At 41.2% G+C, this 15518-nt stretch overlaps 1 protein-coding gene and 1 non-coding gene across 2 annotated transcripts in view; both read left to right on the forward strand.

Moving 5' to 3' along the window:
- LOC141652899 (histone-lysine N-methyltransferase EZA1) overlaps nucleotides 1–15518 on the forward strand; it is a 149210-nt gene that overhangs the window by 96992 nt on the left and 36700 nt on the right. The window lies entirely within an intron of this gene.
- LOC141653949 (small nucleolar RNA R71) lies at nucleotides 11285–11391 on the forward strand. The gene has a single exon (XR_012547537.1). It is a non-coding gene; the product is annotated as a small nucleolar RNA R71 (small nucleolar RNA).

The raw sequence follows: 15518 nt of genomic DNA on the forward strand, positions 1-15518 counted from the left end.
AACTCTCCGTGTTTTATAAAAAAATAATATGAATCAAGTTTTAATCGGACGGTTATTTATTCGTGATCTTTGAAAGTTACAACGTGAAACGTGACTTGTAAAATGTGCGTTCTAGGTTAAGTTTCATGCAGTTGTTTGAATAATTCATGAGCCTTAGTAATGTGAATTTATAATGCTTTATATGACGATAATAGCACGCATGTCCAGTAGTTATGTATCTTAACAAGTGTTAAAATTAAAACTTAGTTGATAACATTGTTGGCATGATAGCGTGAGTAAAATGGGATAGCTTAAATTGATTCTTAATCAAGGGTGAAATATTTTATACGAATCCAGTTGTTGCATATTTTATGTATGTTTGGCATGTTGTACTATCTCTAGTATGTTCATCATATTTGCATGATAGTCGGATATATATAAATATAAAACTATGTTGTCATATCTTGGTAAAGTTGATGGCGTTAAAAGTTAATTGATTGTTCTAATATACTCGCATGAATAATTATAATCACTATGTCTAAATGTTTACACATGGATGGTAATAATGAGTATGTCTAAATGTTCACACATGTAGGATGCATCTGAGTTTTAATGTCTTTCATATGAGTTGTGTGCCCATAATTATATTTAGTACCTTCATCGCATTAAATTATGTCAGTTGGACCTACACCTATAACATGATAATAAACAGTGTCGTTATTCCTTATTGAATATGTTCGTTATTACAATGTCATAAAATGATAAAGTGAGTCTTGCAAATGTATGGGTGTGATATAAAGGAAACTAGTGGATATAACACGACAATTGGCATACCTATATTCTCGAGTCGTTACTACCGACTATATTATAATAAAGATTGTTATGATAACTATGTTGACAGTTATAATAAGGTAACCCTTTGATGATTCACATGATATGCATTGGTTTAAATGATAAGTCATTATAATTACAGTTAATTGAGCCTACGAGTTTCCTAATTATTCAATCATGCCAATCAGAGAAGTTGTTCAAGTTGCTAATCTTTTATCATAACTAGTGTTCTACAAAGTATATGATGGCAAATATATGTTTAAACTATTTATACAATATCTCTTGTTTTGCTGAAAATGAATTATACTAAGTTGCTGGGTACAATTGAATGATATGGTTGCTAAAATGTGAAACATAGGTGTGATATGGAAGTAATGTTGTCGTTGTCATTGATCATATGTAGTTACTTTTATTGGGAAACATGTTTTCAGAAATGATATCGTGCAAACAATTTTTATAATTTAAAATATGAATTATGAGTATGTTGTTGATTGCTTAAATTCATCGACCTAATTCGTGACCTAAACCAGTGGGTGAGTAAGTGGTTGTACGGACATGTCAATAAGACCCTGTGATTGTGATGGATAGTAGTGGTAGATCTATTTTCTGTGATATGTTTATAAATGGGAGAAGTCTCTTAAATTGTTTGGTTGATTGTTCTCTCGCTCGTTCATGGTCTATAATTTATCATTAGATTTGTTTAATTGTGAAACCGTATAAACCTTGGTTCCTTTCTTATTATCCTTTTAGTTTGATGCTGTGTTTTTAAGTTAAGCATGAGCTAAGTAATAGATGTTACTTGTTGACCATCAATTAATTCCATAATAAGACCTTGTTCGACTTTAGTGCTAATGCGCAACCTCTTATCATGTGTTCTTTCCTGTCACAAGTGGTTGATAATGATTTTGTTGCATATGTATATGAAAGTTGAAAAGAGGTTACGAGGACGTAACCATGTTTCTAGCCGGGTAGGATTGTAAAATCTTAATGTTTATATTGCGCTTGTTTGTCGATTGTAGTTTTGATCAGGTTGATGTTTAGTTGTGGGGTACCTATGCAAATGAGTTCTATATGTTTTGTTCTTACTTCTGTTAGTTGGTTGATGTGAAAAAGGAGAGTGTAGTTAAACTGTTGATATTGAGATTGAGATTGGCCACTGGTATTGAGTTGTGGGGCCTTGGTGCCGAGTTACGTTTACGGTCCAGAGTGACCATGGTTATTGAGTTACTTGAGTTCGAGATCGGAATTTAGATGGAAGATGACGGTGTTCTCATATGATTATTTAGTTGTTATACATTTGTGTTCTCAGGTAGTTATTAGTTGTAGTTAGTTGGGTTAAGTGAAGATGAGTTAAACTTCGGGACGAAGTTTATTTTTAGGAGGGCAGAATGTACTATTCCGTGTCTGTTATGTTTAATTGATGTGTCAAAAGTGTGTGTTAACTGTGTTAGAAATGCGTGACGTCCGTATGTACGATATACAATACCTTTCTGATGTTTGAGTACGGGAGCGAACTTCGGGACGAAGTTCATTTTAAGAAGGGAAGACTGTAATACCCCGTATTTTTATATTAATTATTATGTATTTTATATTACTAATTATGTCGGGATAATAGTTGAGTCGAGTTAATTGTTTAGTCGTATTCGATATCGTAGGATCGAGTTATTCGTAAACTTGTTAAGACGGGTTAACTGAACAAATCACGACAGCTAATTCTTTGTCTACACTTACCCATTTACCCGTTGACCCAGGCCCGTTTACCCATGACCCAATTAATCATTTAACCTAAGTTTAACCTAATTCTACCCTAACACAAAACGCCCTACTCCCTCAACCCGCCACCCTCATTTCAGCAACACCAATCCCCATCTTCACGCAATTCGAGAGAGAGTGAGAGGGCGTGGGCATTAGCGGCACATCAGGGATGAGCTAGGGACTGTTGTCGACGACCGTGGGTGGTCGTGGTGGCTGTTATGGTGGCGGAAAGGTAAGCATTCAACACATCTCCTCTGTTTTAGCTTTTATGTCGGGTTTTTGGTTGTTGTTTCGTGGCTTAGGGAGTTGTGGCTGGCGGTTGTTAGCAGGGCAAGTGAGTAGAGTGGTAAGGGACGAGTGTAGTGGTGGTGAGTAGGGTGGTTTTAGGTGGTGATAGTAACAGTGAAAGGCGGCAGCGATGGGGGGGGGGGGGTAGCAAACGGGTTTAGATGCAGTTTTAGGCGGGTTTAAATGGTTGGGTTTGGGGTGGCGCCACCGTGGACTCGGGGGAGGTCGAAATGGCGGCGCCACCGTGTCTTGGTGCATGGTCTGATGGTGAGCAAAGCACTGGTGGTGATGGTCTCAAGTTAAACCTCGCAAGTGCACGATTTTATCGTTGTACACTTAAAAGGGTCGATCCCACAAGGAGTAGGTGGAGTACTAATCGTTCTAATTCACCGGTTTAGCTAAGTCGAAAAATAACAAAGTGGGTAGTAACAAACTAGCGCTAAACTATCGAATTTAAAGACAAACAACTAGATAAGGTAAGAACAAACTAAAGATAAAGGATAAATCAAATAAAGAGAATGACTAGAACTCGGTCCAACCATGAATATGAGTAATTCCACATACTAATCGTCTCGGCTAATCAAAAGGGGTAGAAAGGTAAGGGGGAGATGGCTCTAATTCGCCTAGAACCTCCCTTCCGGTCTCGCACTAGGACACTAGCTACTCCGACTAACCCCCCTCCCGGGTTCGAAAGTCGGTATCCCTAACTCAAAACCCGACAACCCCAAGAACATGCATTTTCCCAAGGAGGTCAAGTGAATGGTCAAGGTCATTAAGCCCTCATCAAATTCCGGGTCATCCCACTCCCCCTTCCGGAGGTCGATTTCAAACACTAGCCTAGAGGCACCCTCCCTCGGTTCTCCCTTCCGGTCTCAACCTTAGTTGGTGACAAGGGTCGGTCCCAAAATACTCGACTAACAACCTAACCAACTTCCGTTGGTGGTCAAGGGTCAAAAGCCGACACTACCCGGAAACCAAACCTTAAGCATGAAAATTCCCCAAGACTACCCTAACCAATTTTCCCCACAAATTAGCCTTAGTGACAATTAGTTAGTGAAATTACCCATATCGGGTCAAACCGAGTCCTAGAAAGAGACTACTCACTAATCATGGTCCTAATTGCAAAATAAACAATAAAGATGGAAACTTTGGTCACAAACATGGTGGGAAGATAAATCTTACTACTAATCATGCAACAAATTCAACAATAATCAAGAGAGAAAGAGATTTTATCTAATAACAAGGTTAACTAATCCAAAAGGCACAATCTTTAACCAAATCAACCCAAAGATTAAGTCTTTGGGGACAACTATCCAAGGATGAACAAAAGAAAGAGAATCAAAGCAAAGAGGAACAATGAAAAGATGAACAAAGATGAAATTAACAACAACAAACAAACAACAACAACAATTTTAACATAAACAATCAAATAAACTTGAAGGAAGAACAAAATGTAAACAAATGAAAATAAGGAAAGAAATAATACCAATCAACAAGCAAGAAAGGAATAATGATAGAATAAACAAGTATAAACTTTCAATCTTCTTCTTACAATCCAAATTCAATCACAAATTGATTGAATTACTAGTTTAATTAAGGAATGATTAGCAAAGGATTAGCAAAGTTTTAAACTTGAAGGGGAAATATTCTCAAATCTAGGGTTGTGTGTCAAAGAGGGGGTATTTATAGGCTTTTACAAGATTAGGAAGAAAAGAGGAAGAAAAGAAGGAAAGCCCAAAATCTCGCTGCTGCTGCGTTTTGCCGGTGGACCGGCTGCCGGTGGTCCAACCGGCAAAACCGTGCAATGAATTAAAATTGCTGGCATTCGTGTTTTGCCGGTGGGCCGCCGCCTGCCGCAAAACACCTTCTTCTTATCTCTTGATGTGTGAAATCTTAGGTTGTTGACCGGCCGCAGGTCTCCTACCGGCAGCGAGGCCAAGCTTGTTTTTCCTCCAATTCTTCTTTTAATTCCAATTGTTGTGCTTTACCGGTGGGCCGGTTGCCGGCCTGCCGGCAAAGCACCTTCTTAGCTTTTCTTCAAAATCCTGAGTAATTCCTGGGGATGTGTTTTGCCGGTGGCTAGACCGGCTGCCGGCCTGCCGGCAAAACACACTCTTCTTCATTTCTTCACCTCTTCTTCATGTAAAGGCAATGGGGTGCCTTTCTTGCCCCAATTCCTCCATACTTGGGCCGTTTCCTGCAAAAGGATGCACAAAGTGACAAGTACGGGCATTGGGCACAAAACGCAAGGAAAAACACCCGAAACCGACTCGATATGAGTCGGTATGCATAAAAGAAGGAGGGAATTAGAAGTAAATTAATCGTATATCAGGTGGTTTGGCAGGGGTTAAGTGATAGTTGCGGTGGCTGTGGGTTGAGAACGAGAGGTGTTTGGTGAGGCGTGGTGGTGAACCAGGCCAATTGGCGGCACTGGTTTGACTCGCCGGCGGGAGTCGACCCCAGTGGGGGTGGTTGTTGGTGGTGGGGTCGAAGTGGGGGACAGGGCTGGTGGTTGTCACGGTGCTTAGGTGGCGCGTGGGGGCGTGGGGATGCGAGTGAAGGGACGGTGGTTGTGGACGAGTTGTGATTGTTTTGAAACGGGTTTTGTCATAAGTTTAATCGTTATATCTTGTTATTTGGTCGTATGCTTAGTTAATTAATTTAACTTCCGAGTTATTTAAATTATTAGAGACGGGATGTTTGAGTTGTTTAAAGTTTGATTCGGGTATTTCTTAATCGTATAATTCGTTTAATCTTTTATTTATCATATTAGTTATTTAATTTATTCCCGAGTCATTCAACTACTTTATTTAATTTAATCCCCGAGTCGTTTAAATAACTAGAGATGGATTTTGAGTCGGGACTGGTTAAAGTGGAAAGTTACTATATCGGGAAAGTTTCTATTTTAGGAAGTTCTATTTTTAGTAGCTTCTTCTTTGGGAGATTTCTATGTTTAGTAATTAGTAATTATAAATATTATAATTGTTTTAGGTGACGGATTCGTGAAGGATCGATAATCAAATTCATTGCCTTATTTTCCGGACCGCTTAAAAATCGCTTAATTGGAATTGCTGGCACTTTGAGGTAGGGAAATACACTTGACTTCAGCGTGGTTGTTAAATTGTGTTGACTTGTTGTGTTTCATATGACCAAGCTGTGAACGTTGACGTGTTTCGTGGTTGTTGATTCATATTATGTTTCATATCTTTGGAATGTGTTTTGAATTGATCGTATGGAGTATGTTATCACAACATCGGGTAACCGGCATGATTTTATGATTTATCAGTTCAGTGATTTATATATATTGTGTTGCATTAATTTCTTTTGAGCATTCATATGCATTGGAGATGGATGATGTGGTGGTGATGTGGTGTGGTGATGATGATGTTGTGATAAGGCCCAGGCGGGTTCTGCAGGACTTGCCCTGGTGTCCTCAGCTGCGAGCTGGCAGATCGACTACGGTCGATATAAAGTCTACCGGGATCGGTATGGTGGGCGTTCGGGTTATGAGATATGAGTTGAGATGGAGGTGGAGGAGACGGAGGAGCATGCATATCATATTTTGTTGTTTCATTGTTTTCCCTACTCAACCTCGTGGTTGACCCTGTGTATTCGTGAACACACTGTGATGAACCATAATGGGGGAAGCGGATTTGTGGTACTAAAGATTAGCCGACTTGGGAGCTATGGGATGCGTGAGGACTTGGCCAATCTACCTAGAAGTCTAGACCACATAGAAGATTTTATCACTTAATTTATTTTCCGCTGCGAGTTGTATTTATCTTATATTAAGTTTAGTTGGATAATTTGAAATAAACATGTAATCGTTAAGTTTTAATTTAAAGTACTTGGTATTGTTGTACTTTGTTATTCACTACCTCGGGGAACCGAGATGGTAACAGTCCGGTTTATTAGGGAATGTCTTGCTAAAGGCTCCTTCATAAACCGGGGTGTTACAAAGTGGTATCAGAGCGAACGATCCTCAGGCCTAAACCAATCCTTCCTTGACCGGCTCACGGTCTTCTCAAGAATCATCTTAATTTCACGGTTTGAGATTTCGGCTTGGCCGTTTGCTTGTGGGTGGTAGGCAAGACTACGCCTATGTTGCACCCCATGTTTCTTTAGAAGAGCATCAAGAGTTCTTTCCCGAAAATGATTCCCACGATCACTATACACAATTCTTGGGACACCAAATCTTGGAAATATGATAGTTTCCATGAGTTTTGTCACCGACTTTGCATCACAAGTTTTCGTTGGGATAGCTTCAACCCATTTACTCACATAATCCACCGCAACAAGTATGTACTCATATCCATTGGATGATGGAAAAGGACCTTGATAGTCAATTCCCCATACATCAAACAACTCCACCTCTAGAATGTAGTTCATTGGCATCTCATGCCTCCTTGAAATATTGCCGCTTCGTTGACACTTATCACACCCTTTGACGTAGGTTGCCACATCATGGAATAGGGAAGGCCAATAGAAGCCGCATTGGAGCACCCTTGCGGCGGTCTTTCTTGAACTACCATGCCCTCCACTTGGCATATCATGGCAATGTGAAATTATCGGCTTCACCTCTTCACTTGGAATGCACCTCCGGATTATCCCATCCGCACAAGATTTGTATAAACAAGGCTCATCCCAAAAATATTGCCTTAGATCATGAAAGAATTTCTTCTTCTTATGTGAGTCATAATCATATGGGATTATCCCGGAGACCAAATAATTCACTATATCCGCATACCACGGTGCTTCACCCAAGCTTAGGGACAACAAGTGGTCATCGGGCAAGTAATCGTTGATAGGAAGCCCATTGTCAACATTGAGGTTGATGAGCCGGGATAAATGATCGGCCACCACATTTTCAACTCCTTTCTTATCCCTAATCTCCATGTCAAACTCTTGGAGAAGAAGTATCCACCTAATTAATCGAGGCTTGGACTCCTTCTTGATGAGCAAGTGTCTCAAGGCAACATGATCGGTGAACACTATAACCTTAGCCCCCACCAAATAGGTCCGGAACTTCTCCATTGCAAATACCACGGCCAAGAGCTCCTTTTCCGTTGTTGAGTAATTTGTTTGAGCATCATCTAGAGTTTTGCTTGCATAGTGAATTGCATGCACCTTTCCATCCTTCCTTTGGCCTAATACCGCGCCCAAGGCATGATCGCTCGCATCACACATCAACTCAAACGGCAAACTCCAATCCGGAGGTTGTATAATAGGAGCACTTGTCAAAGCTTCCTTTAACCTATTGAAAGCATCAAGACAACGGTTAGAGAACACGAAAGGAGTATCTTTGGCTAACAACTCGGTCAAAGGTCTCGCGATCTTTGAGAAGTCCTTGATGAAGCGGCGGTAAAAGCCCGCATGTCCAAGGAAACTTCTCACCCCCTTGACATTGGTAGGGGGTGGGAGACTAGCAATGACTTCGATCTTAGCCTTATCTACTTCTATCCCACGATTGGACACTATGTGTCCTAACACAACACCTTCTTGTACCATGAAATGGCACTTCTCCCAATTAAGCACAAGGTTAGACTCTTGACACTTGCTCAAAACTTTCTCCAAATTCATTAAACAACTTTCAAAACTTTTCCCAACAACCGAGAAATCATCCATGAAAACTTCCATTTCTTGTTCAATGAAATCGGAGAAAATTGACATCATAGCTCTTTGAAAAGTAGACGGAGCATTACATAGTCCGAATGGCATCCTCCTATATGCATAGGTGCCAAAGGGACAAGTAAAGGTGGTCTTTTCTTGGTCGCTTGGATGGATGGGGATTTGGAAAAATCCCGAATAGCCATCCAAGAAGCAAAAATAGTTGTGTTGAGCTAATCTTTCTAGCATTTGATCCATGAACGGTAAAGGAAAGTGATCCTTCCGGGTGGACTTGTTCAACTTCCTATAGTCCACGCACATTCTCCACCTGGTTACCGTCCTTGTAGGAATCAATTCATTCTTGTCATTTCGCACTACCGTCATGCCTCCTTTTTTGGGAACTACATGAACCGGGCTTACCCACCTACTATCCGAAATAGGATAGATAATGCCCGCGTCAAGTAGCTTAAGGACTTCTTTCCTTACAACCTCTTTCATGATGGGATTAAGCCTTCTTTGTGGTTCAATTGAGGATGCATCCTCATTTTCAAGAAGAATTTTATGAGTACACAAAGAGGGACTAATCCCCTTGAGGTCACCGATAGTGTACCCAAGGACACCCTTGAACCTTTTGAGCAAAGAAATGAGTTTTGAGGTTTGGGTGTCATCAAGTGCACTATTGATGATGACGGGAAAAGTGGAATTATCTCCTAGAAATTCATACTTCAAAGAAGAAGGAAGAGGTTTAAGTTCAACCATAGGAGGAGGCGTGGAACTCTCCTCCTTCTTACCGACTTCCAATACTTCAAATTTGGGAGCTTGTTCATGAATAGGAGCCGAATCCAACATCCACACATATGCGAGAGTCTCAATATCTTTGTCATCGACCTCATACCCACTAACAAGACAAGTCTCCAAAGGATCCATGGAGGAAGCTTTCGGGTCATGCTTCTCCATGGGATTCTCAAGAATGTCAACAATGCAACAAGTGTCACCTAGAGAAGGAGCTTCCATGGACTTGTGGAGTTCAAATTCCACCCTATCCTCACCCACTTGCAAAGATAGTTTCCCACTCTTTACGTCGATCATAGCTCCCCCGGTGGCAAGACAAGGTCGCCCCAAAATAATTGGCACATTGTGATCCTCGGGCATATCCATAACAAAGAAATCACAAGGTATGACAAGCTTCCCAACTACCAAGGGTACATCTTCAATCACACCAATGGGAAATTTGACCGACCGATCGGCAAGTTGAAGTGAAACTCTAGTAGGTTTCAAGTCTCCCAAATCAAGCCTCTTGAATATAGAAAGTGGCATGAGGCTCACACTAGCCCCCAAATCACACAAAGCTCTTTTAATAGCCACCCCTTGGATAGAACAAGGGATAGAGAAACTCCCCGGATCTTCTAGCTTGTTAGGAAGCTTGTTGGTGTGAGTGAGTATAGCACTACATTCCTTAGAGAGGTTGATGGTTTGCACCTCTCCATTCTTCTTCTTCAAAGTGACAAGTTCCTTAAGAAACTTGCCATAAGATGGAATTTCGGTAATCATGTCAAGGAAAGGAATCGTGACATTCATTCCCTTCAAGATCTCCACAAACTTCTCATACTTCTTCTCAATTCTAGGCTTTGCAAGCCTTTGTGGAAAGGGTACCGGTGCTACATACTCCCTTGGTGGTGGAGTACATTCTTTGGCCTTAGTTGCAATAGGCTCATCTTGCTTTGGAGGGTCAACCATCTCCACCTCCTTAGACTTCTCCACCATAATCTCATCTTCTTGCACAACTTCAACCGGGTGCTCTTTCACCACTTCACTTGACACCCTCTTCCTCTTCCAGTTAGGAGATTTCTCAACCTCCTCCAATTGCTTACCACTCCTCAAAAACACCGCATTCATCTCCCTTGGGTTAACCGTATTACCCGGAAACTTCCCCGGATTTTGAGCCAATTGACTCAATTGTTGAGAAATTTGGGCCACATGAGTTTCCGTAGCCTTTTGTGATGCCCGTATTTCATCATTCACCCGGTTTTGTGAGGTAATGTGGTTATCAAGCTTTGAGTCGGATTTTTGATTTGCAATGACCAATTGTTCAAAAGCTTGTTCCCAAGATGGTTTTTGAGGGGTTTGGAAGTTTTGGTTTTGTGGTTGGAAATTTTGGGTTTGTTGTTGATTGAAATTTTGCCCCTTGAAACCCCCAAATGGTTGTTGGTTTTGGGTGATGAATTGTTTCCCTTGGAAACCCGGTGGAATTTGTCTTTGGAATTGAGAGTTTTGATTGAACCTTGGTTGTTGTTGAGGTTGGGAAGTGGTGGGATTTTGAATGTTTTGTGAAGCATAAGACAAGAATGGGTGAGTTCTTTTTCCATTGACAAATTGGTTGTTGTTATTATTGTTGAACCCTTGTCTTGCACTTGTGGACTCCCAAATCCCATTTACTTGCTCATAGCATTCCTCACCTAGGGGTGCAATCAAGGGACACCCAATGGGAGTGTGCCCTTGTTCACCACACAACTCGCACGACAAGACATGCCTCATATCGGACCCCTTTGGTTTTGAATTTAGCAAAGCAACTTGTTGGGTGAGTTCATCTAGCATTCCCTTGACTTCCACATTCAAAACCGAATTAGAGTCCTTGCTCTTTCCTTTCCTCATTTGCCTATCACTTCCCCATTCCATAGTTCTTGAGGCCATCTCCTCAATTAGTTCCTTCGCCGCTTTATGCCCCAAAATGTCTAAGGCACCTTTCCCGGATCCCGCATCCAACGAAAGCCTTAAGTCTTGAGTCAACCCTTTGTAAAAATTGTTAACTAGCTCGGCCTCGGAGATGCCATGGTGAGGGCACAACCGTTGGAGCTTCTTATACCGTTCCCATGCCTCATATAAGGTCTCATCGTCTTCTTGAGTAAAGCTTTGTAGTTCACTCTTCACTTTCGCCGTTCTTGAGGGTGGGAAATACTTGTTCAAAAATGCCGATGCCAACTCATCCCATGTCTTGAAGGAATCCGGGTCACAATTCTTCAACTAATCCTTGGCCGAACCCCTAAGAGAACGGGGGAACAACCTAAGGCGAACCGCGTCATCGGAAACCCCATTTGATTTATACATATCACAATTTTCAAGGAAATCATTTAGATGATCATTTGGGTTCTCCAAGGGACCTCCTCCAAATTGGTTGTCTTGAACAAGGTTGAGCAAGGCATTTTTAATCTCAAAGTTATTAGCTTGAATTCTTGGCCTTTGGATGCTTGGATTGACTATGTGCTTAGGAGCCATAGTCTCTCTTATCGGAACCGGATCACCCATGGTGTTAGGTTCTTCTTCTAAAACCCCGAAAGGATTTTCAAACACTACTTCGGTAGCCTCTTGGTGATTAACTTCTTCAATCGGTGGAATATCAAGTAAACCCCTTCTTCTTAATGAATTAAGTCTTCTTGCCGTGGCTTCAATTTCGCGGTCAAGTTGATATATCGGTTGACCTCGTCTTCGTCGCCTACTCATGCAAAAGACCTAAGCACTTGAAAGAAAAGATTAGTAACAACGGACTTAGTCTAAACTAGAACAAAAATGATTAATATCAAGCCGTACTCCCCGGCAACGGCGCCAAAAACTTGATGGTCTCAAGTTAAACCTCGCAAGTGCACGATTTTATCGTTGTATACTTAAAAGGGTCGATCCCACAAGGAGTAGGTGGAGTACTAATCGTTCTAATTCACCGGTTTAGCTAAGTCGAAAAATAACAAAGTGGGTAGTAACAAACTAGCGCTAAACTATCGAATTTAAAGACAAACAACTAGATAAGGTAAGAACAAACTAAAGATAAAGGATAAATCAAATAAAGAGAATGACTAGAACTCGGTCCAACCATGAATATGAGTAATTCCACATACTAATCGTCTCGGCTAATCAAAAGGGGTAGAAAGGTAAGGGGGAGATGGCTCTAATTCGCCTAGAACCTCCCTTCCGGTCTCGCACTAGGACACTAGCTACTCCGACTAACCCCCCTCCCGGGTTCGAAAGTCGGTATCCCTAACTCAAAACCCGACAACCCCAAGAACATGCATTTTCCCAAGGAGGTCAAGTGAATGGTCAAGGTCATTAAGCCCTCATCAAATTCCGGGTCATCCCACTCCCCTTGGGAGGTCGATTTCAAACACTAGCCTAGAGGCACCTCCTCGGTTCTCCCTTCCGGTCTCAACCTTAGTTGGTGACAAGGGTCGGTCCCAAAATACTCGACTAACAACCTAACCAACTTCCGTTGGTGGTCAAGGGTCAAAAGCCGACACTACCCGGAAACCAAACCTTAAGCATGAAAATTCCCCAAGACTACCCTAACCAATTTTCCCCACAAATTAGCCTTAGTGACAATTAGTTAGTGAAATTACCCATATCGGGTCAAACCGAGTCCTAGAAAGAGACTACTCACTAATCATGGTCCTAATTGCAAAATAAACAATAAAGATGGAAACTTTGGTCACAAACATGGTGGGAAGATAAATCTTACTACTAATCATGCAACAAATTCAACAATAATCAAGAGAGAAAGAGATTTTATCTAATAACAAGGTTAACTAATCCAAAAGGCACAATCTTTAACCAAATCAACCCAAAGATTAAGTCTTTGGGGACAACTATCCAAGGATGAACAAAAGAAAGAGAATCAAAGCAAAGAGGAACAATGAAAAGATGAACAAAGATGAAATTAACAACAACAAACAAACAACAACAACAATTTTAACATAAACAATCAAATAAACTTGAAGGAAGAACAAAATGTAAACAAATGAAAATAAGGAAAGAAATAATACCAATCAACAAGCAAGAAAGGAATAATGATAGAATAAACAAGTATAAACTTTCAATCTTCTTCTTACAACCCAAATTCAATCACAAATTGATTGAATTACTAGTTTAATTAAGGAATGATTAGCAAAGGATTAGCAAAGTTTTAAACTTGAAGGGGAAATATTCTCAGATCTAGGGTTGTGTGTCAAAGAGGGGGTATTTATAGGCTTTTACAAGATTAGGAAGAAAAGAGGAAGAAAAGAAGGAAAGCCCAAAATCTCGCATTTGCTGTTTGCTTTTTGCCGGTGGACCGGCATTGCCGGTGGTCCAACCGGCAAAACGTGCAATGAATTAAAATTGCTTGGCATTCGTGTTTTTTCTTGGTGGGCCGGCACCTCACGGCAAAACACCTTCTTCTTATCTCTTGATGTGTGAAATGCCGGTTGACCATTTCCGGTGCTCTACCGGCGAGCGAGGCCAAGCTTGTTTTTCCTCCAATTCTTCTTTTAATTCCAATTGCTGTGCTTTACCGGTGGGCCGGTTGCCGGCCTGCCGGCAAAGCACCTTCTTAGCTTTTCTTCAAAATCCTGAGTAATTCCTGGGGATGTGTTTTGCCGGTGGCTAGACCATTTTGCCGGTCACGGCAAAACACACTCTTCTTCATTTCTTCACCTCTTCTTCATGTAAAGGCAATGGGGTGCCTTTCTTGCCCCAATTCCTCCATACTTGGGCCGTTTCCTGCAAAAGGATGCACAAAGTGACAAGTACGGGCATTGGGCACAAAACGCAAGGAAAAACACCCGAAACCGACTCGATATGAGTCGGTATGCATAAAAGAAGGAGGGAATTAAAAGTAAATTAATCGTATATCAGGTGGTTTGGCAGGGGTTAAGTGATAGTTGCGGTGGCTGTGGGTTGAGAACGAGAGGTGTTTGGTGAGGCGTGGTGGTGAACCAGGCCAATTGGCGGCACTGGTTTGACTCGCCGGCGGGAGTCGACCGAGTGGGGGTGGTTGTTGGTGGTGGGGTCGAAGTGGGGGACAGGGCTGGTGGTTGTCACGGTGGTTAGGTGGCGCGTGGGGGCGTGGGGATGCGAGTGAAGGGACGGTGGTTGTGGACGAGTTGTGATTGTTTTGAAACGGGTTTTGTCATAAGTTTAATCGTTATATCTTGTTATTTGGTCGTATGCTTAGTTAATTAATTTAACTTCCGAGTTATTTAAATTATTAGAGACGGGATGTTTGAGTTGTTTAAAGTATGATTCGGGTATTTCTTAATCGTATAATTCGTTTAATCTTTTATTTATCATATTAGTTATTTAATTTATTCCCGAGTCATTCAACTACTTTATTTAATTTAATCCCCGAGTCGTTTAAATAACTAGAGATGGATTTTGAGTCGGGACTGGTTAAAGTGGAAAGTTACTATATCGGGAAAGTTTCTATTTTAGGAAGTTCTATTTTTAGTAGCTTCTTCTTTGGGAGATTTCTATGTTTAGTAATTAGTAATTATAAATATTATAATTGTTTTAGGTGACGGATTCGTGAAGGATCGATAATCAAATTCATTGCCTTATTTTCCGGACTGCTTAAACTGCTTAATTGGAATTGCTGGCACTTTGAGGTAGGGAAATACACTTGACTTCAGCGTGGTTGTTAAATTGTGTTGACTTGTTGTGTTTCATATGACCAAGCTGTGAACGTTGACGTGTTTCGTGGTTGTTGATTCATATTATGTTTCATATACTGGAATGTGCTTGACTGAATTGATCGTATGGAGTATGTTATCACAACATCGGGTAACCGGCATGATTTTATGATTTATCAGTTCAGTGATTTATATATATTGTGTTGCATTAATTTCTTTTGAGCATTCATATGCATTGGAAATGGATGATGTGGTGGTGATGTGGTGTGGTGATGATGATGTTGTGATAAGGCCCAGGCGGGTTCTGCAGGACTTGCCCTGGTGTCCTCAGCTGCGAGCTGGCAGATCAACTACGGTCGATATAAAGTCTACCGGGGATCGGTATGGCTGGGCGTTCCGGGTTATGAGATATGAGTTGAGATGGAGGTGGAGGAGACGGAGGAGCATGCATATCATATTTTGTTGTTTCATTGTTTTCCCTACTCAACCTCGTGGTTGACCCTGTGTATTCGTGAACACCTGTGATGAACCATAATGGGGAGCAGATTTGACAGGTACTAAAGATTAGCTGACTTGGGAGCTATGGGATGCGTGAGGACTTGGCCAATCTACCTAGAAGTCTAGACCACA

This window comes from Silene latifolia, chromosome 4, assembly GCF_048544455.1.
Source record: "Silene latifolia isolate original U9 population chromosome 4, ASM4854445v1, whole genome shotgun sequence".
Taxonomy (NCBI): domain Eukaryota; kingdom Viridiplantae; phylum Streptophyta; class Magnoliopsida; order Caryophyllales; family Caryophyllaceae; genus Silene; species Silene latifolia.